The 24741-nt window shown below is 33.7% G+C and overlaps 1 long non-coding RNA gene across 1 annotated transcript; it reads right to left on the bottom strand.

Annotated features, from left to right (window-relative positions):
• Positions 1-12042: 12042 nt before the first annotated feature.
• Positions 12043-23626, bottom strand: LOC127787380 (uncharacterized). Its single transcript, XR_008020150.1, has 2 exons — positions 23299-23626; positions 12043-12144 (listed from the first exon to the last, which is right to left on the bottom strand). It is a non-coding gene; the product is annotated as an uncharacterized LOC127787380 (long non-coding RNA).
• Between the last annotated feature and the right edge of the window lie 1115 nt (positions 23627-24741).

Here is a 24741-nt window from a genome sequence, read left to right as displayed (position 1 = left end):
GAATTGGGTGCATTTATACCTTTTTCAATTTGAAGAAACTTTTTATACAAAAGATGTTTGGACTTTCTAAATCTTTGATTCCTAATCAAAGCTATTTCCAAATGTTAAATATGATAGAAAATAGTATATGATGAGTTTATAGAAAATTCAATGCACGTGAATATACGAAGTAGTTCAACCTTTTGGGTCTTTGAAGACAATTTCTTTGAGTGTAGAAATAAATGAAATGTGTATAACAAACACAACACAAGCAATAATGCAAGAGATTGATCCTTGTTGAAATGTGATGTGCTAAAAAAAAATAAAAGTAGAGGAATGTAGCACACAATATTTTTAGAGTGGTTTAGCCTACTGCCTACATCAGCTACCTTACCTCCTCGCCAAAGATTTTAACTAATTCACTAAATAGCTTTTTATTTGGGGTTAGTTATAACCACTTTACAATAGTTTTCAATGATCAACTGAAACTACTACCATTTCAAGGATCAGGCAAAACCTCTTGTCTTTTTAAGGATCAAGCGTAACCACAAGTAGCTTATAAGAAGCAAAGGTTTAAAAATTCAATAGAAGCTTATAATGGAAACTCACAATATACAGAGATTTAAGAATAGGAATTTGAGGCACATTTCCTTTCTTTTTCTAACATAAGATGTATTCTCTTAAGACTTTCTTTTCTCAAGAATGATGGTAGAAAATAAGCTCAGTATCAACAACATTCTTCTTGAATCCCATCTACCTTTTATAGTTTTTCTTTCTTCCTAACTATTAGCCTTTTTGTCTATTGAGTTAAACCTGCAACATTTGCAAAATTTATTCTATTCTTTTTGTTTCCAATGGTTAGATATATATAATTTACTTTTAAAGAATGTTTAAAAGGCCTTTTTGTAATGATTAGAATCGAAACTATGTACTTTTTAGCTAGGTTGCACGGAAACGGGAAACGTTTCTGATACGAAATGAAAACGCGAAAACGACATTTTTCAAAAAAGTTAGGAAATGAAAACGTGGGGTAAACTGTAATTTTAAAAAATATAGGGATGTATGTGAAATTAATTTATAATTTATATAATATAAATAATATTAAGTTGCAAACCCTAGAATTGCATATGAAAGTTGCTGAAGGTTTGGATTTTGGAGCAGCTAGAGAGAGACCCACGTTGCCCCTTGCAGGGGTGTTCTGCCACCATCGCCGCCTATCTCACCGTCAATGCATCGCCTCACCTCTTTCTCCATTCTGGTTGCTGCCTCGCTTCTCGCCCTCACCCCGGAATGGTTCTATTCAAATCACAGTTGAAGATCTAGATTTGCTCATTCTTTCCTCCGTTCAATCTCCGAAATTACTAGCTAATTTGGGGATCAAGACAAGGACTTCTCAGCTAGCTTCTTTCTCACCGTCTCTGGGGACAAAGTCACCTTTTGGGTATGTGAATTCTGCCACGGAAACCCCCAATTCTCCATAGCATTGTCACTTGAGTGGGGACTTGAGATACTTGAGTGGATCAATCATCCAATCGATTGGTAGATTATGATAGTTAATTACTTTTGCAAAAACAAAAACCAATTTTAATACTCAAGTGGATCAATCATCCAATCGAGTGGACCTTTTTCTCACTCGATTGCACATTTTTAATACTGAAGTATACATAGCATCACTCGATTATACATTTCTCCAACTTGAGTATTTTTCCAAAAATAGAGAATAACACTATGTTTGATGCTTTTCACTCATTTGGAACACTTATTACTTAATTACAAAGCTATTTTTACTCTAATACTTCAACCACCTTAGATACTCAATCCAACCACATTTGATGCTGGAGTCAGGCCATTTTCTAACATAAATAAAGATATATCATTGATAACTTATCACCTTTGACTTTAGAAGATATATCAAATAAAGAATATTCTTTAACACAATCACTTTATCAAATAAAGAATATATCAGTCGATTACAAGGAAAATACGAAGCATCATCTATATTCAACATAATCTACTCGACATGAATTTATTCGACTGGGAAAAGAAAAATACTCAATTGAGCATACCTCCTAGTCAATTACTATCAAGGTACAGAGACCTGACTTCATGCAACCTTATTCCCACTCAATTGAAAGATTTTTTTAATTGATTAAACACATAGACTTGATTTTAAGCTCACTTTTGTCACTTGATTGCTATTCTGATCAACTTGAATATAATGTTAATCACTTGATTGAAAATTGAAAAAGACATTTGAGATTAACAAGCATGCACTCAATTAGGCCTTACAATGCCTATTGAGATACTCGAATATAGTAAACCCAAACATATATCTACTCGAATACTATCAAACAACTACTCGAGTGATGATAAAAGTTGGTTAAAACTAACTTTCTCATTGCATTCACTCAATTACTTAGAAAGCTCTACTCGAGATGGATAATGAGATACTCTGATACACAACATATATCACAAGTATATAGCTATATGTGTGAAATGATTTCTACATTCATATTCTCTCGATTAAAATCATACATAAGTTAAATAACTTACCCATTACTTGACTAAGACAAAGCATCTTATTAGTTACAAATATTTAGTACTCGATTAGTTATTGAAAGATAGATATAACTATTATTCTTGAACATTATTACTCAATTTCATTCTAGCTCTACTAGAGTGATTAAACATCACTGGATTGCCAACCTTAAGATTTTTGACACCTTCAACAAACTTAATTATCTACTTAAGAATTTGCCACTTAAAACTTGATTCAAAAACCTCTAAATCTATCAAGCATTTGAATGATTTGCTTTCCAAAAAACAAACATTCATCGTTTAATTTTTTCAAACATTCATCCATTAAATTTCAAAACATTGAAAATCTTAAGAATTTGATACTGAATATCAAACAAACATTTTAAACTCTTATGAATCAACGTTCAAGTATTATTACTTGAGTATAAGATCATTTACTTAAATATCAAGAATGTATATGGAATACATTACATTGACCTTGAGAAATGCTATCTCCTAGACTTGATTTGTTACTTAAACAATACATATTTTTGAGCACTTGGGATATTATCTTAATCCTAATTCATGTTTATTCTATGTACCATAAGATCCACACAACACTCATGCATTGTGGATACTTAAGATATTCTTGAAACCTTATAGAGAAGAATATCAATAAAATAATCTCAACACATATGAAAACATTAATAGATAAGACATATTAATAGATAAGCCTATAAGAGGTTTCTTGAGCTTTTCATTGTCAAACCAACCTCGACACATCCTATCAAAACAACCTCAACTTATGCTCGGGAGATATAAGAACATTATGAGATCATCATTATGGAGAACATTAAAATTTTGCATAAAGCATGCATTCATTATTAAAACACTCTCAGTAACAAACTCAACAAGTAATTCCATCATAGAGCTTATTGGCTGGTATATATGCAAAACCTTTCTGGGGGAACCTTGTTTGTTATGATAGGTTGAGTCAATGATTGATTCAGGCCTGAAAACAAAGGCCCCTTCATTCTCTTCTTTAGGTCAGCAAGTTCCTTCTCCACAACGTGAAGTTGTTTATTTCTTTTTTTTTTTTTTTTGGGAGGGGGAGGGGGAGGGGGTTGGTCTCACCCTTTTAAGTTGGAAACCTTTTTCTCCTCTAAGTGTCATTCACACTTATTATGCTGGGAAAGGGCTTCTCATTCTCTCTCATTAATTCCTGTTGAGATTGTCTGTCCTCTTGCCCAAACTGCTCCTGTTAATGGTGGTGCTCACACTATATTGACTAATGAAGAGCGTTAGCAACTCAAAGAGGTATTGAACTCACCTCTCTAAGCACTCTCAAAATTTACGACTCGGAGCACTTAACTCTAGTGTACTTTTATTTTTGATCGAAAACCCTTTTTGACATTGTTTTTTGACTTAAAAAACTAAATTTATATGTCGGAAAAGAAAATGACCATATGCCCCAATTAATCTCAGACAATTACACACAATTCTATTGTTATAAATTAATTTAAAAATAAAATATCAAACTTATCTTTAAGTAGAGAAAAGTGATTCCAATTGATAATTTAGGGGGGGGCGGGGGGGGGGGGGGGGGGTGGGGGGGGGGGGGGGGGAATCACAAAAGCTTGTTTGGTCTTTTTTTTTTTTTTTCAATTTTATTACTTTGAAAACAAAAATAAAAAATAATATTATTTGATTCCATGTTTTTGGATTTAAACATTTTGAAAAAATAATGGAAACAACACATGAGTGCTTTTAAAAAGTATGGTTGTTTAAAACACAATCCAACACTGTGAAGCTGTTTTTGACAATTTTTTTGTCATGGTTGTTTTCAGTAGACAGAGTAATTTTTAGATTTTGAAATTAGAAGTACAAATATAACATTTGAAAATTCAATCAAAAATTATATTTACTGAGAAAAAACGAAGAAGATTTAAAAAATTGCGTGTTTGAAAATTCAATCAAGAACATATTTATTAAGGGGAAAAAAGAAAATTCAATTATTTAGAGGTTATTTTACCTCTATGATCCAAAAATAAATTGGAGACTAATTTCCTTCTATGATTTTATGAATTAAATTTCACTTCGATCGACCAATGACGAGAGTTTCAGAGTTAATCATCATCTAATTCATAATATTATCCTTTTTTGTGTGTGTTTTTTGCAATTTTGGGGTTATTTATGTAATTTTTAAGGCTTAACTTGTCTTGAATAGACTTCTTTCTAAGGAGAGTGGGGTATGGTCTCTCGGTAGATTCCCTGACGTTCATGTCAATTATTATGCTTTTATTATGATTTAGAATGACACAATAGTAATATAATAAATGTAATATTTAAATCCTTAAATACTATAACTTTATATAAGGAGACATTACAATTTGTGTGGCCAAGATAAAATAAAATAAGACGGTGAGATGTGATCCTCAACATAGATTTGACTTGGTGGATCAATTATGGGCGTTGCCTTAAGCCATGGCCAGCCTTGGCGCTAGTTCAAGTTCGATTCCAAGCACATGAGTAAACGCGAAGGCAAAATACCCATCTCTAAATTGCCCCTAATGACTGGGCTATGTTTGGGGACTAGATTCACCCTCTTTTGATTGATGCATCGACGTGTGAATAATTATTCTTCATACACGTTTTACAAAATGTAAATTTACATTATTGACTTATTCTGTTGGTAATATATATATTATTAGCAGGTGGCACAAATGCCCATTTACAATTACAGTCAAAGTAATTAAGATTTTTTTAGTCTTTCCAAGCAAAGTCAGTGGAGAATAGACATGATCATGTTCACATGGATTAGTTATTTGATCTGTCAATCACTATGGAAAAACAAAATGTCTTTGTCAAAATCATAAGCTTACCGGCAGACATAAAAATGACACCTCTCACAGACCAGCAAAGAGCAAAAAAAAAAAAAAAATCCATCTCCTCCTTAATGAGTTAGTGTGTGTTGAGACGCGCTCGCTTAGAATATAGCCGAGAAGAAACCCAAGGCTTTATTAATTCTGGCAATATATAAATTAGTCTCATCCATCTCTCATGCATCTTGTCAACTCTACTCTCGTCACGTTTCAACTAACCCATGACTCTTTAAACATCATAATATATGTAGGTTTGAGACAGTATTAATTAATAGTGTGTGTACAAAAGACGTACACACACAATTAATTAGGGTCAACTTGCCCATTCTACTGAACTGTATTCAATAATTTAATTAATTAATTAATTAATTGTTTATTTACCTCTTCCCTTGATTCTGGAAGCACCTCTAACAACGCCTTTGTTTTTGCCAAATGAAACCCGTGTGCAGTCTCAACCTTAGGATTAGGATTAGGATGGTACCTAAACAGAGTCGGTAGAATGTAGCTGTCACTGTGATTTGGTCTCTTTGGGACCCCTTTAGTGAGCAGGAGAGGGTAGTAATTTTCAAAACTTCTTAGGTACAAGACATGATGGCCTCTCTTCTGCTACCACATAGGACTTTTTCTATCTATGATTGTGTAGTGCGTTGGATTTGTGAATTATACAACCAAAGGGTTCTACCATTCTGACAGTGAATTCATATAATTCCTTCTAAAGAGAATTTTAGTATACGATGCTTCTAACATTGCACATAAAATAAAAAAAAATAAAAAAGAACTCTTTTAAGTGCTTAAATAAAAATAACAAATTTTTTTTTTTTTTTATAAATAGAGTAAAAAGTTTTGGTCAACGTACATGTAATTATTGAAGCGGCTCAACGGAGGGAGGCGTTTACCAATGGGCGACTTGTCGCCTGCTCACATGGGAATGGGATAACTGTATGTATATTAAATTATTATGTATCCTAATTAAATTATTATGTATCCTAATTGAATACTTAAATTTTGTTGCTCCCCAAGTTTATGATTTAATTAGCATTCGCCAATTGTAATAATTATGATAATATATATACATTAGATTGGATCTTTGCATTCATAAGACATTAATTAGTGTCAGCTTAGTCTGTGTATGTGAATTAACCCACCCTTTTTTTATTTGAAGAATAGTCACATATAAGTCACCCTTCTCATTCTCATAGGGTGTGTTTGATTGGAATTATTTTTCTTAAAAAATGTCACATAGACAAAATTTTCCACACTTGCATGTTTGATTGACTAACATTTTTCATAGAAATTTTTTGTGCTACAATACATTGAAGCATGTTTTGGCCCATCTTCTATAGAAAATTGAAACTATGAGGGGATGGAATTGGAAAATATTTTCCTTTTCCATCTTTTTTCCATGGAAAATGATGAAAATGAAAAATATTTTCTAATTTGATAGAGATGGAAAAAGATGGAAAAAAAAATATTTTCCAATTCCATGAAAAATAATTCTCATCTCCCCATAGTTTCAATTTTCTATGAAAAATGGGCCATAACATACTTCAATATATTGTACCATAAAAATTTTCTATGAAAAATGTTAGTCAATCAAACATGCAAGTATGAAAATTTTTTCATTGATATAACATTTTTCATTGGAAAACAATTACAATCAAACATGCCCTTAGAAACATAATATATATATAATGTTATTAAAACTCTTAAGTTGAGAATGATTTTAAAGGTTACAAATTTAATTTTGGGCAAATTTAACTTCATTAATGAAATATAAATATTGTGACAGCATTTAGACGTCTTTTATAAAAGATTAAGGTAGCACTGAGTAAGAAAGTACAAGTATTTATTTAATTATTTTAAAAAAAATAAAGCCCAATTTAGCTCTCATGACAATATATAGGAAATAATTTGACACTTTTATTTTAAAAATAATATCAAATTATAACCGTATAGAACATATAGATTGTAAGATAATAAATTATATTTGGCAAGCAAGGCATCATAGCATAGCAACCACCTTTATTTAATTTTTTAAAAATTACAGTTAGCACCATTCACTAACTTCAACTTGCCCATCAAATTCAAAGAACCATAACTTGACTATTTTAATTCCACTCTCTCCTCCCTCCCTTATTTATAGTCATTGTTCTCTCCCCCTTCCTTTTTCTTCTCTCTCCAATTTAGAGTTATATTTTAATTATAGGGAAAATATATTATTTATAAATTATATTACTAGTAATTATAATTTATATTTTTTAAATTATCATTTTTTTGTACCTTATACGAAATTTTTATCTCATTTGGTTTATTACTAAATAAATAATTTAATAAAATTACGTTTGGTACATGAAATTTAATTCATATTTTTGAATTTTTAAGTAATTACAATGGTTGATAGGTTAGTTTTCTAAGAATCTTTCTTACTTTCATGTAAAAATCACATTTTCATGATTAGGTAGTTGTTGGTTCCTTCTCATCTTAAACTTGTCTGATAATGTTCTCAAGCAAGTAAATGACGAGGACACTGCCTCCAAGGTATGGACTAAGGTAGAATCCTTCTATATGACAAAGTCCTTGTCTAATAAAATCTACCTTAAAAGAACAACTGTTTGGATTCAAGATAAGTTAGAATCCCTCTATATGACAAAGTCCTTGTCTAATAAAATCTACCTTAAAGAACAACTGTTTGGGTTCAAGATAGACCCCTCTAAGACCTTAGAAGAGAATTTAGATGACTTTAAGGTTATTACCATAGAGCTGACTAATATTGACGAAAAAATCTCTTATGAAAATCAAGCAATATTACTATTAAACTCATTGCCAGAGTCCTATAAAGATTTGAAAACAACCATATTGATTTGAAAACAACCATATAATATGGTCGGGATTCCCTATCCTTAGATATTATCCTAGTTACCCTAAGATCAAAAAACCTAAAGGGTAAGAAAGATAAGAAGTCCAATACTACAGATGCAAGTTAAAGGTATGCCTGATAAAAAATATTCTAGAGGAAGAAGTGCATCTAGATCTCTGTCTAAAAGTAAGGGTAGTTCTAAAACCTGAACTTGTTGGCTATGTAACAAAGAGGGTCATATTAGGAGAAATTGTCCCTCAAAGAAGAAAGGAAATGATAATTGGGGAGACAGGTTAGAAATAACAAATCTTTCTGATGGTTATGAAAGTGGAGAAGGGGTGACCATTTCTGAACATAGTTCAAGAAATGAGTGGATTATGGAATCAGATTGTACCTTTCACATGACTCCTAAGAGAGAATGGCTGTATAACTTTAAGAAAATAAATGAAGGGAAAGTTCTCTAATGGGAAATGACCAATCTTGTACCATAGCTGGTATTGGGTCTATTAAATTTAAACTGTGGGATGGTACCTACAGAATCTTGGATAATGTTAGGCTAGTGCCTGACTTGAGAAGAAATTTAATCTCATTAGGAATGTTAAATCTAAATGGGAATACTTATAAGTCTGAGAAATGGATCTTAAGAGTAGTAAAAGGGTCTATGGTAGTCCTAAAGGGGATTCTAAAGCAAGGGTTTTATGTCCTTCAAGAAGAAGCAGTTTCTGGAGATGCTGCAATTTCAACATCAGTTAAAGATGAGACTGAAATATGGCATAAAAGGTTAGGTCATATTGAAATGAATGGTCTCCTAGAACTCTGTAAACAATGAATTCTAAATTCCAAAAGAATAGGAGTCTTAGACTTTTGTGAAACTTGTGCATTAGGTAAATCCCATAGACTTCAGTTTGCCTCCTCAGCCCATAAAACAATTGATATCCTAGAGTATGTTCATTCAAATTTATGGGGTTCTCCTCAAGTACTCCACTCTCTCTTAAATGTCCTATATTTTATTTCCTTTATAGATGATTTCTCTAGAAAGGCCTGAGTTTATTTACTAAAATATAAAAGTAAAGCTTTTGAAAAATTTAAAGAACAAAAGACTTTAATGGAACATCAAACTGGGAAATCAGTAAAGAATTTGAGAACTGACAATGGCCTAGAATATTGTGACCATGAGTTTATAAATTTTTGCAAAAAAAAAATGGAATAGCTAGGCATAGAACTTGTAGCGAGACCCCTCAACAAAATGGAATTGCTGAGAGGATGAACAGAACAATATTAGACAAGGTAAGATGCATGCTTAATGAAGTTGGCTTGTCTAAGAGGTTCTAGGCCAAGGCTGTGGCAATAGCCTGTTATCTATCACAACCTGTTATCTAATAAATAAATCACCTTCATCGGCATCTAATTTAAAATCCCAAAAAGTAAGTGGACTGGAAAACTCCCAAAATTAGATCACCTAAAACCATTTGGCTGTATTGGATATGTTCATAAGAAAGAAGGGAAATTGGATCCAAGAGCCAAAAAAGCCATATTTCTAGGATACCCTAAAGGAATAAAAGGCTATAAGCTTTGGTTAATAGATGAAAAAAAGGTAATTATTAGGAGGGATGTAGTATTCAATGAACTAGAAGTTTGTAAGAAAAATATGGTATCAAAAAAGAAAAAAACAAATTGATAATTTTCAGTTTGAGGTGGAATTAGGTGGAACTACAAACTACCAAAATTACTAGAATAATGACAACTTAGCAGCACCACCTGACTCTCATGCTACATTAGATTCCCTAACTGAGAACCCTAGTTCTGATTTAAATCCAAATAACTTGTCTAATTCCCCTGATGATGATCAAAATCTAAGGGAGTATATCTTGCCAAGAGATAGAATAAGAAGGGAGATAAGACCCCAACAAGGTATGCTCAAGCAGATTTTATGGCTTATGCCTTGAATATAGGAGATTCAATAGAGTTGAATGAGCTTACCAATTTTTAAGAAGCCTGTAAATCCAAGGATAAGGCTCACTGGTTTCAGGCAATGGGTGAAGAGATGGATTCTCTTAAAAGAAATCAAACATGAACCTTAGTTGAGAGACCTCCAAATCAAAAGGTAATAGGCTACAAGTGAATTTACAAAAGAAAATCGGGTACCCCAGGAGTTGAACCAGCTAGATTTAAAGCTAAGGTAGTTGTAAAAGGGTATTCTCAGGTTGAGGGTATAGATTATCATAAGGTGTTTTCACTTGTGGTAAAGCATACCTCAATTAGGCTAATCTTGACCCTAGTAGCTCTATATGATTTAAAGCTTGAGCAACTAGGTGTTAAGACCGCTTTCCTCCATGGTAATTTAGAAGAAAGAATATTCATGGAGCAGCCTATAGGATTTGTGAAAAAGGGAATAAAACACATGGTTTGTCTACTCCAAAGGTCTCTATACAGTCTTAAGTAATCACCTAGACAATGGTACAAAAAATTTGATGAATTCATGTTAAAGAAAAGTTTTAAGAGATGTAACTTTGACCGTTGTGTTTTTTTTAAACAACTGAATGGAAGGAAATTCATATACCTCTTAATCTATGTCAATGACATGATAAGATGTAAAGAAAAAGAGAAAATAAACAAACTGACCCAAACCCTTAAAACAAAATTCGAAATGAAAGCTTTAAAGGCAACTAAGAGAATTTTAGGGATAGATATTGGCTGCACTTTCACCCTACAATTAAAACACAAAACAAAACACAATAAAAATTTTATATTTTTTTTCTTTATTTAGGTGAGAGGTTTATACTCGTCAGTGTACGAGTGCAGTTGTAGTCCAAATTTAAATTTATACTTTCTAGATGAGTCCAGGTCGTCCACTAAGAGATTTATTCATGGCAAAAGAAAAAAAGAATGTCACACACGCGCACACGCATTTAGATGGATTGATAACAAGATTTTTTTTATGAATTTTTTAGATAATAGATACTAGAAAATAAAGCAAGGTAGAAGTTGAAATAAATGCTTAATGTGAGGATATAAAATTGGATAGCACTTGAGTTAAGACAATTTCAGCACCAACCCGTTGATTCCCAAATTTTAGCAGACAAGATTAGTAACATTAATTTAATTTCAGATATGAGGGTTTGTTACTAAATGCAATTAGAGATGATGATAGTTCTAGTTTAAGCAATCCCCATACATGATATGCGAGATTTTAATTTAAGCAACTACCATAAATTCAGTTACAATTAATATACTAAACAACTAAATTAATTATTCGATTTTGGGTATAATAGCGTTTTCAGTTCTAGTAACTCCTATGCATGACATGAAAACTCTAAGTTAGGCTTACATTCCAATCCAAACCTAGTGATTTCTCAATAATTAAAACTCACTCATACTGAAATTTAAATTAATGTTACTCATTTAAAGCACACATTTCTTTAGGAATCATTGGCGTTGGACACTGTCCTTGTCTTAACCCAAGATTAAATTTAGCTACTCATTTCCATTTAAAAGTTAATTGACAAGAATTTAAATGGCGTAATTTAAATAACAGAATTTAAATGACAAAATTAAAATAGCAGAAACTAACCGGCCATTTAGGCAGTGGATAATTAAAAGACAAGAATTAAAATTGCAGAAATTTAAAGGCAAAAATTAACCGGCCATTTAGGTGGTAGATAATAAAGTAACAATAAATGACATAAGAATTTAAAAGAAAAAAAAAAATGAAGTAAGATTACAAGAGAGAGAATAAGAGCAATTCTTTAAGAGAAACTCTAAGAATAAAACTAAACTTTGATTCAAGTAATAACAACCTCTCACAAATGCACCAAAGTGAGCTATTTATAACCCACAAGATGCAATACAAACCACACAATTATTCAACTAAACATAATTATATCTAATGGGCACTCACAAAACATCCACCTAACTAGTGGAAGAAAATTAAGTAAAAGACAAAAAAAATAAAAGACTTTAGGTGGTAGAATACTTATAAGAATACAAAAGACTTTAGATGGTAAAAGCACTCATAAAAATACAAAACAAAGAAAAGTTTTCTACAAATTAGGCTTTGTTGGGCCTTTGATTGGTCTTGAACCCTTCTTATGTTGGATTATATTTGATAGTTGGGTTAAGTGCACTTGAAACATCCTCTAGGCTTCATAGTTGGCCCATGATTTTGAGCAACAATAATGGGTAATCCAACGTCTTCGATTTATGCCCCTAATTAATTATAGAAGTCAACTTCCTTACTTCATCCTGTAATAATATGTAATACAAATAATTATTTATTTTAAGCATAATTATAAAGCCAAAATGAGAATATAATTTATTAAGATTTAGGAAATATTGACCCCTCATCACACCCCCCAACTTGAATATTGCTAGTCCTTTAGGAATCAGATTATACACCAGCCATGATCTAATCGCAATACTTGCATGAATATAAAAATTTCAAATTCGAAACCAAAATGCGTATAATAGAACATTCAAAATAAGTCGAATATTCAAAATTAGATTTCTGGTTAAAGGTCATACAATCTTAGGAATGGCAATCAGGATGACCAATACACAGACTTACTCTCTCGAAGTTTTGACTTTAAACCTTTTTGTGGATTTTTCCTCCAATAAAACGATTCATCAAGTGTACACACAATGAGGTGCACCGTTATAAGAGTAAATGTAGAACAAGTTCAAAACTCGGTGTCATCCCAAATACAAGAAACATATTTTCATGAAAGAACGGGGAAATTGACATAGCTTCATGATTGGAATAATGCCCTAGATAAATAATTTCTAAATTTAAACATAATTTCCTACTCTAAACTCAAATTCTGAGATCATATGATTTATAGCATTAAGAAGGATCAAACCGGGTTATAATATGGTTATGAGGTTAATACAGGTTGTCAAAGAAAATGATAGGGTGTGCAAATGGTGTGTTGGGATTTTTTTTTTCAGCATTTATTTTGAAACAATTGTGCTGAATAGTTAAGAGAATTTTTTTCTCTTTTTTTTTCCACTCTTTTTTTTTTTAAATATGAAAATAACTAGACAGACTAATTCCCAAAATCACACCAGGTCGGACAGAATTCATATGGTTATGGGTTAAACGAGGGTAACGAAAGAAATTGTACTACAAATGGCTTACATGGGCTAGCAAGGGAGATTAATGTAAAGAAAGAAAAAAGTTAATAGGCCCAAAATGAAAAAAAATTGATCCCCTTATCATGCTTTTACAAAACGATGTTACTCAATCATCTAATTCAGAGTTTGAAACAAGTCAAACTCATCCGCTATCATACTAGACATTCAAAGCGAATTGATGTTTTGAAGCCATTGAAAAGATAAGATAAACAATAAAGCATATTTAGAGTAAGTGTTATTTCACTCAGAATTAATGGTTATTAGGCTCAACCACTCACTTGGATAATAGTCTCCACTTCTGTTGAGTGATCATACAATGTACTAATCAGCTAATTACTGTTACCTTTGACTTTATGACCGATAACCAATTTTTAAAATTTTGAATACCTGATGAATGCAAATTACTTGTTCTAATGCATATATGTTTTCAAATAAGAAATTAATACATTCATGTTTCGTATTGCAAACTTAACCAATTATCAGTGTATAACTCCAAAGCTTTAAGAATAGCGTTATTTAAAACACATAATTTTTTTTTTTTAATAAGAGCAGAAAAGGATAATCAATTCACACAAGACTATAAGCTAGCAATAGCAAACTCACAGTTAAATATGAACCAGATAATGCATAACTAGACCTTACACCCCTCAACTTGAATTGTAGTAATAAATTAGGGTTGTTAGGAATACCTGTAACTCCACAAGTCCATAGATTTGCTGTGAACTGTTAGTACTCAAACAAACAAATAAGCATATTTATATTTTCACAACAAAATTCATGCAAGTCATAAGATAAACAAAATGCGTTTCAAGAGTACAAAAAGTACTCCTTACTCAACCATCTTATCATAGACTTGCCTAACAACATTCTACAGTTTTTTTTTTTTAGAGAACACAAGATAAAAAAAAAGATTTTACGCAAGTCATAAGAGATGCATCTCAAGAGTACAAAAAGTACTCCTTACTCAGCCATCTCATCATAGACTTGTCTTACAGGGATAAATCTAAATTAATCGGACCTCTTTGGCGCTTGTTTCTGATTACCTTAGACCAATCTATCCAAGGCTCATAAGGATCGTGTTGTGGCACATAAGCATGTAATTTCTCTAGCAGCTCATCAATGGTGGATGCGGAAATGAGAATCTTTCTTGCTGAAAGAGAAATGAACTATTGATCCACGGCCTGATCAAGAAAAGAGAGCAACCACTCGAAAAAATGATTAACATTTAAAAGTCCAATGGGTTTGGTATGGAGATTACTCTTGGCCCAAGAGATTATACAAAAGATTTCTTCAAGTGTTCCAAAACCTCTTGGTAAAGTAATGAAATGGTCTGACTGATAAATCTTACAAGCCATGTGCTCAAACATAGAAGTCGTTTCTATAAATTCACCGCGTGTAATCCCAGAAATATGTGGTTCAGTCAAAGGGATTGCCATTACACCTACCCCATATGATTTTCTAAGATGTGCAGCTTGTGAAACATAACCATTCAATCCACAACTTCCCCCTCCATATACCAAATTAATTTTTTTCTCTCCTAATTTTTAGCCTAGTTCGCTTGCTGCAAGTGCGTAACAAATATCATTCCCAAGTTGAGAGCCACAAAGTACACATATGGTTTTGATTCGACGAATTAACTGGCCTTCCATGTTTGTTTCTTTTGTATGCCCTGGAAAGAGGTTTGGCGATCAAAAGTAGCTATACAACAATTCAACAAGAAATAAATACAAACAAAAAATCATGCGTATGTATAAGTAGTTGTGATTGTGGCTCACATCTTTCTCTGGTTTTTCGTCCAGAAACGGCTTAAACACTTTCTATGAAGCGGGGATAAGCTTCCCATCCAATTTTCTTATAGATTGGCAAACATGGTCATTTTTAGTCAGATTCCCAAGACTATAGCGTTGGTGGTCACTTATGAACTGGGTCCATAAAGTAAGAAGTTCTCTTTGCACTATTCCACATAGATGTGTCTCAAGAGTCAATCGGATATAATCCAATGACTCCTTACTCAGTTCATCCTTTATGAAACTAATTTTATCTTCTCGATTTACGGACGTAAACCCCACAGATTTGCATCGTGTGTTACAGGTCCAACGAGCACACTTGTGACAACCATTCACTCTTTTAGCTCTTCGTTTTTTCGCAAAACTACTCTTTCCTAAACCTGAAAAGTGCTTAAAACTATGTGAAGTTTTGCCTAGTAATCGAACTTTTGCTTCGATCAACTAGCGAATATCTTTAGAGATGTTATTATACATCAACATTCTAAGTTTTTCACACCTAACAGCATAAATTTTTTTTCAAATCATTCATTGGGAGAGATGGATAGTACTTGCAAATTTTTAAGAGCTGAAGATCCATTTTTTTTTTTTTTTAGAAAACTCTAATGAGAAGAAAATAAAGAACTATAAACTTTACAAAAGGATGAGAGTACTTAATCAGAGAATAACACAAAAGAGAAAAGACTGAGCTCAAGAAGGGTGGCTTGCTTCATACAGATATGAAGTCTCTTATAGAGTAATGGATATCACTATTCAACATTCGGCTCGAGGTAAGCCATAATTACACCGTCAGGCTTGGTATCGTCTAGCGTCTCATTTTTCAACATTTAGCAATGTGCCTCTTTCTTTATAGGGCAGTGTGATTACACTGCCCGAGAAAAATGGTTACCACCAGCGTCAATTCTGTCTCTCTCAATTCAAAATTTTTTATTTTTATTTTTATTTTTATTATTATTATTTTTTATTTTTTTTATTTTTATTATTTTATTTATTTATTTTTTTTAGGCCCAATAAAATCATATATACCACACAAGACAATATTATCAAGTCAACTAAAATTATTTGCACAATGGATCAATTTCAAATACCAATAAATTAATTCTTAAGTACACCTTACCCCCAACTTAAATTGCGCATTGTTCTCAATCGACAATAAAATGATAGAAGATAGGCATACCTGGCGGTTTTCAATGCATGAACTCCTATGTAAAAAATTTATTTAGACTGCACATAGAAAAATACTATTTAAGTAATGCAGACAAGAAACAATTTATATATATATTTTTATATTTTTTTTTTTTCAAATCTAGAAACATCCATTTAACCTAAATGGAAATGTGGTCTTTTAATGTCAGATTCCTAGACGACATGAAACTTCCCTTACTCATCAGATGATGGTGGATCATCCAAATCCACAGCTCCTTCATTCTCCTCAATACTACCTTGGTATGGTTTCAACTTATGACCATTGACTGTAAGAAGTTGTCCTAACTCCAAATTTTCTATCTCCAAGACCCCATATCCTGAGATGGACTTGATTACAAATGGGCCGACCCATCGAGACTTCAATTTTCCTGGGAATAGATGCAATCGTGAATCATACAAGAGTACCTGTTGCCCTACCTGAAAGCTTTTTCAAATGATGTGCCGATCATGTAACTCTTTCATGCGAACCTTGGCCAATCGTGCATTCTCAAATGCCTCATTCTGAATTTCCTCAGAGTTCATTCAATTGGAACTTGCTAGAGAGGCCTGCTTCAGTTAGACTCTTGTTGATCTTTTAAATTACCCAATATGCTTTATGCTCAATTTCCACTGGTAGATGACAAGATTTACCGTATACTAGTCTATAGGGAGACATTCCTAAAATTGTTTTGTAAGCTGTCTTGTACGCCTAAAGAGCGTCTACTAGTCTTAAGGACCAATCCTTACGATTAGGAGTAACAGTCTTTTCCAATATGCGCTTAATCTTCCTATTGGCTAACTTGGCTTGACCATTGGTTTGGGATGGTATGGTGTTGCAATCTTGTGCAGTACACCATATTTCTTCATTAATCCTGCCACAACTTTATTACAAAAATGGGAACCCCCATCACTGATGATTGCTCGTGGCATCCCAAATCGACTGAATATGTTTTCTTTCAAAAATTTCATAACAATCCTATGGTCATTTGTTCTAGCCGGGATTGCTTCAACCCAATTGGACACATAGTCGACAGCAAGTAAGATATATTCATGACCAAATGAATTGACAAATGGGCCCATAAAATCCATACTCCAACAGTCAAAAACTTCTAACACTTGGATCGGATGTAATGGCATCATGTTTCTCCTCGACAGACTTCCTAACCTTTGACATCGATCGCAACTTGAACAGAACTTGTACACATCCTTGAACAGTGTCGGCCAATAAAATCCACTCTGAAAAATTTTTGCAACTGTTTTCTTGACAGAAAAATAGCCTCCACATGCAAGAGTATGACAGAGATTAATGACACTTTGTTGCTCATGATCAGGGTATGCATCTACGGACGATTTGGTCAGGACAATACTTGAAGAGGTAGGGCTCATCCCAAAAGAAGGTTCTGACTTTTCTGAAGAATTTATGCCTATCTAGCTTACTCCAATACTCTGGGATCAGACTAGTTGCCAGGTAGTTCGCAATGTCGGCATACCAAGGGACAACAGATGATGCATGAATAACATTCACTTCAAACAGTTGCTCATCAGGGAAATTGTCATGGATTGGTTCATCAAATTGTGTGAGATCTTGACTTGAAATCCTTGACAAATGATCAGCCACCACATTCTCTACTCCCTTCTTGTCTCTTATTTCAATGTTGAACTCTTGTAGGAGTAAGATCCATCGGAGGAGACGGGGTTTTGCATCTTGCTTTGTGAACAGATACTTCAAAGCAGCGTGATCAGTAAAAATGATCACTAGTGACCCTACGAGGTAAGATCGAACTTGTCTAGGGCAAAGACAACTGCTAGTAACTCTTTCTCTATAGTGATGTAATTCTTTTGTGTCTCATTAAGAGTTTTGCTATCATAGTATATCACACGAGGTTTCTTATCAGTCCTCTACCCTAACACAACTCCTACCGTGTAATCACTAGCATCGCACATAAGTTCAAATAGGAGGGACCAATCAGGGGACTGAATGATAGGTGCAGAAACGAGTGATTTCTTCAACTTCTCAAAAGCAACTTGACACTCACCGTTCCACTCAAAAGGTATGTCAAGGGTTAGGAGGCGGCATAAAGGTCTGGTTATGACACTGAATGAAGCGATAAATCGCCTATAAAAACCAGCATGGCCAAGAAAAGACCTAACTTCTCTCACGTTCCTTAGGGCTGGTAATTTTTGAATTGACTCAACCTTGGACTGATCAACCTCAATACCCCTGGAAGAAACAATATGTCCCAAAACACTTTCTTGAATAACCATGAAATGACACTTCTCCCAATTTAGCATTAAATTCGTTTCTTTGCACCGGATTAGAATTTTCTCCAAATTTTCAAACAATTCTCAAAACTGTCTTCGTACACTGAGAAGTCATCCATAAAGACTTCTACCACATTCTCAACCAATTCACTGAAAATACTCATCATGCATCTTTGAAAGGTTGCAGGGGCATTACACAGACCAAATGGCATTCATCTGTAAGCAAATGTCCCGAATGGACATGTGAACGTGGTTTTCTCTTGATCCTCTAAGGCAATTTCAATTTGATTGTACCCAGAATACCCATCTAAGAAGAAGTAAAAGGCATGTCCCGCTATTCTCTCTAACACCTAATCCAAAAATGGAAGCGGAAAATGATCTTTCCTAGTCACAGAGTTGAGCTTCCTGTAATCTATGCACATCCGCCATCCAGTCTAGATGTGTGTAGGAATGAGCTCATTGTTCTCGTTTGCTATCACAGTGACTCCTGACTTCTTAGGTACAACTTGAGTTGGGCTAACCCATTTGGAATCAGATATAGGGTAGATGATGCCAACATCTAAGAGCTTCAACACCTCCCCCTAACCACTTCCTTCATGTTTGGGTTTAACCTTCTTTGCATCTGTCTCACCGGCTTTGCATCTTCTTCCAAGAAAATTCTGTGGGTACAAATTACAGGACTAATACCATGCAGGTCTTCTATAGTCCAACCTAGAACTTTTTTGTGTACCTTTAACAGATTTAGCAATTGTTCCTCTTGTTGAGGATTCAGACTTGATGAGATCACCATCGGCAAAGATTCTCCTTCACCTAGGAATGCATACTTAAGGTTGTTTGGCAATGGTTTCTTTTCAGGTGCGTGTGAGCAGCTTAAGACAGATTCAATTTTCTCTCGAGAGCAATCTTGTTGTTCCAAAAATTCCTACAACTCAAAATTTTCCTGAGAAAATTCACAATTAATGTACTCCTCACTCAATGTCTGTATCAAATCAGCTTCTTCAGTCTCATTCTCCATATCAAGTTGTTTGGAAACCCTAAAAATGTTTGTTTCCAAAGTCATATTTTCAAATGACAATTTCAAGATTCCATTCCTACAGTTGATGATGGCATTTGATATGGCAAGGAATGGTCGACCTAAGATGACTGGCACAGGAGGCTGAGGCCCCTGATGCGGATGGGTGTCCAAAATGATGAAGTCCACCGGAACGTAGAACTTATCGATTTGTACTAGAACATCCTCCACAATTCCTCGTGGAACTTTAGCTGATCGATCAGCCAGCTGAAGGGTCACTTTAGTGGGTTTGAGCTCACCTAATCCCAATTGTTGATACACACTGTATGGCAACAAATTGACACTAGCTCCTAAATCCAAGAGTGTCTGATCAACCTTTTGACTTCCTATGATGCATGAAATGGTTGGACAGCCCGGATCTTTGTATTTGGGAGGAGTTTTCAATTGGAGAATGGCGCTGACTTGTTCGGTTAGGAAAGCCTTTTCATGCACATTTGTTCTTCTTTTGATAGTGCACAGATCTTTCAAAAATTTTGCATATGAAGGTGTTTGTTTGATTGCATCCAACAACGGGATGTTGATTCTCACTTGCTTAAACACTTCATATATATCTGCATTTTGTTGCTCTTTTTTCAAATGATTCAACCTTTGTGGAAAATGTGGTTTGGGCCTGTATTGAATTTCTTTTCCATCTTCTTTTTGTTTTTCATTTTTTCATTTTTCTCATTTTTTCATTTTCTCCACGGTGGATTCATGATCTTTCAGTTCTTTTTCTTCAGCAATAGGTTGGTTTATCCTAGGATCAGTTGGTTTTTCAATTATTCTTCCACTTCTTAGGGCAGTCACTGCTTGCACTTGTTCATGAGTGTTGGTTTCGCTATTTGAAGCTTCTACCTGGTTGGTTGTCTAATTGGGTTATGATTAATTTGGGATGGAAATCTTCCGGGTTCTCTCACACTCAATGTTTGTGTTAACTTGGTCAACCGGCTCCTAATGTCTTCTATAGCTCTATTTGTTTGGTCTTGATTTTTGACAATCTGAGCAACCTGATTGTTGATGCCTGTTTGACTTTGGATGAACTGGTGCAAGGTATCTTCCAAAGATCTCCTATGAGGAGGTTGGTAAGTATTAGATGAAGAACCTTAATTTTGTTAGAAGGTGTGTTGTTGTGTAGGGAATGGAGGTTAAGAATGATTTCCAGAATCATTTCTCCAAGAAAAATTATGGTGATTTCTATTATTGGGATTGTATGAATTGTAGTTCTGATTATTCCCATAATAGGCTCCACTCTGATTTTGATTTTGTCTCCCCTCAAAGTTGTGTGAATGATTGTTATTAGTCTGCCTATACAATACCTCCTTGAAAGTAGGTAGGGTAGGACATTCTTCAGTTGAATGATCTGTTGCATCACACACAACACACTTTACTTCCACTTGATTAACGGATTGCACCTTTTTGGGTTCCATGTTTTCAACTTTCTTTGTTAAAAAAGTTAGTCTTGCATTTAAATCGTCACTCTCACTCAGTTAGTATCTCCCTCTAGGTTGTGGATTTTCTCTTGAATCAAGGGCAGATGTTGGACCAACTTCTCAGTTCCTTGTATTCTCAGCCAATGTGTCAAAGAAGTGAAAAGTTTCTTCTGGAGTCTTCTCATAGAATTCTCCATTGCACATTGTAGAAATTAATATTTTCAATTGGGGAGTGAGTGAATCAAAAAAGAAACTGACCACTCTCAATTGCTCAAAAGCATGGTGCGGACAAGTGTGAAGAAGATCTTTAAACCTTTCCCACGCTTGAGTAAAATTCTCATTTGGTTTATAGGCAAAGTTCATGATTTGTCTTTGAAGAGTAGTAGTTCTGTTGGCAGGGAAGTATTTTTTTAAGAAAGTTGATGCATTTCTCTCCAAGTTCCTATAGATCTAGGTAGGAGAATGCCTAACCATATTTTTGCCTTATCTTTCAATGAAAATGGAAAGAGTTTTAATCTTATGACATCCTCATTTGTTGTATGGTCCATGCAAGTGCTACATACTTCCTCAAATTCTTTCATATGAGTATATGGATTTTCAGAATCCATGCCATGAAAAGTTGGCAACAATTGGATTGTGCTAGGTTTGAAGTTAAACCTATGATGGTTGATGGGAAGAATAATGCATGAAGGGTTGTCTGCCTAGGAGGATGAAGATACTCCCTAAGGGGTCTGATAATCTCCTGGTCAATTGGGTCAGGGTCACCGTGGTCACTACCACGTGCAGACATGTTGTGTGCAAGTGGCATGTTCTCGTTGTGTTGAGATATAAGTGATTGATATTCTATAATTCTACCTAACCTAAGTATCATACACCAGATACAAACAAAAATAAAGTAAAAAGAAAAAAAGAAGAAACAGAGTTACCGCATTTATCAGAGATGCTTATTCTTATTTTTTTTTTCTTTTTGTTTTTACCTCAATCTCCCCGGCAACGATGCCAAAATTTAGTTGCACTATCACTCTGCAATTAAAACACAAAACAAAACACAATAAAAATTTATATTTTTTTTTCTTTATTTAGGTGAGAGGTTTATACTAGTTAGTGTACGAGTGCAGTTGTAGTCCAAATTTAAATTTATACTTTCTGGATGAGTCCAGGTCGTCTATTGAGAGATTTATTCATGGCAAAAGAAAAAAAGAATGTTACACACGCACACACACATTTAGATGGATTGATAACAAGATTTTTTTTATGAATTTTTTAGATAACAGATACTAGAAAATAAAGCAAGATAGAAGTTGAAATAAATGCTTAGTGTGAGGATATAAAATTGGATAGCACTTGAGTTAAGACAATTTCAGCACCAACCCGTTGATTCTCAAATTTTAGTAGACAATGTTAGTAACATTAATTTAATTTCAGATATGAGGGTTTGTTACTAAATGCAATTAGAGATGATGATAGTTCTAGTTTAAGCAATCCCCGTACATGATATGCGGGATTCTAATTTAAGCAACCACCATAAATTCAACTACAATTAATATACAAAACAACTAAATTAATCATCCGAGTTTGGGTATGATAGTGTTTCTAGTTCTAGTAACTCCCATGCGTGACATGAAAGCTCTAACTTAGGCTTACGCTCCAATTCAAACCTAGTGATTTCCTAATAATTAAAACTCACTCATACTAAAATTTAAATTAATGTTACTCATTTAAAACGCAGCTTTCTTTGGGAATCATTAGCGTTGGACACTGTTCTTGCCTTAACCCAAGATTAGATTTAGCTATTCATTTCCATTTAAAAGTTAATTGACAAGAATTTAAATAACATAATTTAAATGACAAGAATTAAAATAGCAGAAACTAACTGGCCATTTAAACAGTGGATAATTAAAAGACAAAAATTAAAATTGTAGAAATTTAAAGGCATAAATTAACTGGCCATTTAGGCGATGGATAATAAGGTAACAATAAATTACATAAGAATTTAAAAGAAGAAAGAAAGGAAGTAAGATTACAAGAGAAAACAAGAGAGAGAATAAGAGCAATTCTTTAAGAGAAACTCTAAGAACAAAACTAAACTTTGATTCAAGTAATAACAACCTCTCACAAATGCACCAAAGTGAGCTATTTATAACCCACAAGATGTAATACAAACCACACAATTATTCAACTAAACATAATTATATCTAATGGGCACTCACAAAATATCCACCTAACTAATGGAAAAAAATTAGGTAAAAGACAAAAAAAACAAAAGACTTTAGGTGGTGGAATACTCATAAGAATACAAAAGACTTTAGGTGGTAAAGCACTCATAAAAATACAAAACAAAGAAAAGTCTTCTACAAATTAGGCTTTGTTGGGCCTTTGGTTGGTCTTAGGCCTTTCTTATGTTGGATTCTATTTGATAGTTGGGCCAAGTACACTTGAAACATCCTCTAGGCTCCATAGTTGGCCCATGACTTTGAGCAACAATAATGGGTAATCCAACGTCTTCGATTTATGCCCCTAATTAATTGTAGAAGTCAACTTCCTTGCTTCATCCTGTAATAATATGTAATGCAAATAATTATTTAATTCTAAAGTCAAAATGAGGATATAATTCATTAAGATTTAGGAAATATTGACCCTTCATCAGATATAGAAAGAGATATAAAGAAAGGAACTTTGACTTTATCACAGTCGGGTTACCTTAAAAAAGTAGTGGATCTGTTTGGAATGACCCACTGCAAACCTGTTTCTACTCCTATCCCCTCTCACTTTAAGCTAAGTGCTGTAAAAGGAGATTTTCCCAAAGAATAAGAAGAATTCATGAAGAAAGTCCCATACTCAAATGTTGTAGGGAGCCTAATGTATGCAATGATTGAGACTAGACCTGATATTGCATATGGGGTTAGTTTAATGAGCAAATTCATGAGCAAGCCTTCCAAAGAGCATTGGAAAGTAGTTAAGTGGCTGCTTAGATATCTAAAAGGATCAGTTAATAAAGGGATTGTATTTAGATAAATAAAGAAAATAATTGCTACATAGAAGGTTATAGTGACTCGGATTATGCAGCTGACCTTGACAAAAGAAGATCCTTGTCAGGTTATGCCTTTAAAGTAGGTGAAAATTTAATAAGCTGGAAATCAAATCTTCAGCATATAGTTGCTCTTTCCACAATCGAGGCTGAATATGTCGCCCTTACTGAGGCCATAAAAGAAGCCATTTACCTATAGGGGATTACCCAAGAGCTTGGAATAGTTGAGCAAATATCAATAGTTTATTGTGACTCTCAAAGTGAAATACACCTATCTAAGAATAGTGCATTGAGCAAATATCAATAGTTTATTGTGACTCTCAAAGTGAAATACACCTATCTAAGAATAGTGCATTTCATGAGAAAACTAAACATATAGATGTAAGACTTCACTTTGTAAGAGATATGATTGCTAATAAGCAGGTTAGTGTTGAGAAAATCTCAACTGAAACTAATCCTGCTAATATGCTCACTAAGTCTATTCCAACAGCTAAGTTTGTGCAAGCATTAGAGCTGCTCAATGTCTTACCAACATAGTAATAGGGTAATGCAGGTACCTTAGTCTATCCACTATAAATTTTTTGAGTCAAGGTGGAATTTATTAAGATTGTGACTCAATAAATTGTTGAGTCCAAA

Source organism: Diospyros lotus, chromosome 12, assembly GCF_014633365.1.
Source record: "Diospyros lotus cultivar Yz01 chromosome 12, ASM1463336v1, whole genome shotgun sequence".
NCBI lineage: Eukaryota > Viridiplantae > Streptophyta > Magnoliopsida > Ericales > Ebenaceae > Diospyros > Diospyros lotus.
This window is presented reverse-complemented; position numbering and strand designations above follow the sequence as displayed.